Consider the following 952-nt stretch of genomic DNA (forward strand, 5'->3'; position numbering starts at 1 on the left):
CGCGGCACAACCTGTAGAGGTTTTAGTAGTACCCCCCTGTGAACTTCCAGTTTGTCCTGTCACGGCTATGGAGGCCATTTGTGAGCTCTTTGCCTGTCCTGTCACGGCCAAGGACGCCGTCTGTAAACTCTCTGCCCGTCCTGTCACGGCTATGGAGGCCGTCTGTGAACTCACTGCCTGTCCTGTCACGGCTATAGAGGCCGTTTGTGAACTCTCTGCCTGTCCTGTCACGGCTATAGAGGCCGTTTGTGAACTCTCTGCCTGTCCTGTCACGGCTATAGAGGCCGTTTGTGAACTCTCTGCCTGTCCTGTCACGGCTATGGAGGCCATTTGTGAGCTCTTTGCCTGTCCTGTCACGGCCAAGGACGCCGTCTGTAAACTCTCTGCCCGTCCTGTCACGGCTATGGAGGCCATTTGTGAACTCTCTGCCCTTCCTGTCACGGCTATAGAGGCCGTTTGCGAACTCTCTGCTCATTCTGTCACAGCTATGGAGGCCGTCTGTGAACTCACATCCCATCCTGTCACGGCTATGGAGGCCGTTTGTGAACTCTCTGCTCGTCCTGTCACGGCTATGGAGGCCATTTGTGAACTCTCTGCCCTTCCTGTCACGGCTATAGAGGCCGTTTGTGAACTCTCTGCTCGTCCTGTCACGGCTATGGAGGCCATTTGTGAACTCTCTGCCCTTCCTGTCACGGCTATAGAGGCCGTTTGTGAACTCTCTGCTCGTCCTGTCACGGCTATGGAGGCCGCCTGTGAACTCTTTGCCTGTTCTGTTCCGGCCAAGGAGGCCGTCTCTGAACTCTCTGCCTTATCTGTCACCTGAAACTGTCTGTCTGTCTGTCACAACCCAAAACCCCGTCTTTGAACCCTTAAACCTGCCTGTCATGAGCCCAGAGAATAAGAATGCATTCTGTGTCTGTCCCTTTAACTCTGTCACTACCCTAGAGAACAG

The sequence above is a fragment of the Sinocyclocheilus grahami genome, unplaced genomic scaffold (assembly GCF_001515645.1).
Source record: "Sinocyclocheilus grahami isolate Dianchi unplaced genomic scaffold, SAMN03320097.WGS_v1.1 scaffold638.1, whole genome shotgun sequence".
Lineage (NCBI taxonomy): Eukaryota > Metazoa > Chordata > Actinopteri > Cypriniformes > Cyprinidae > Sinocyclocheilus > Sinocyclocheilus grahami.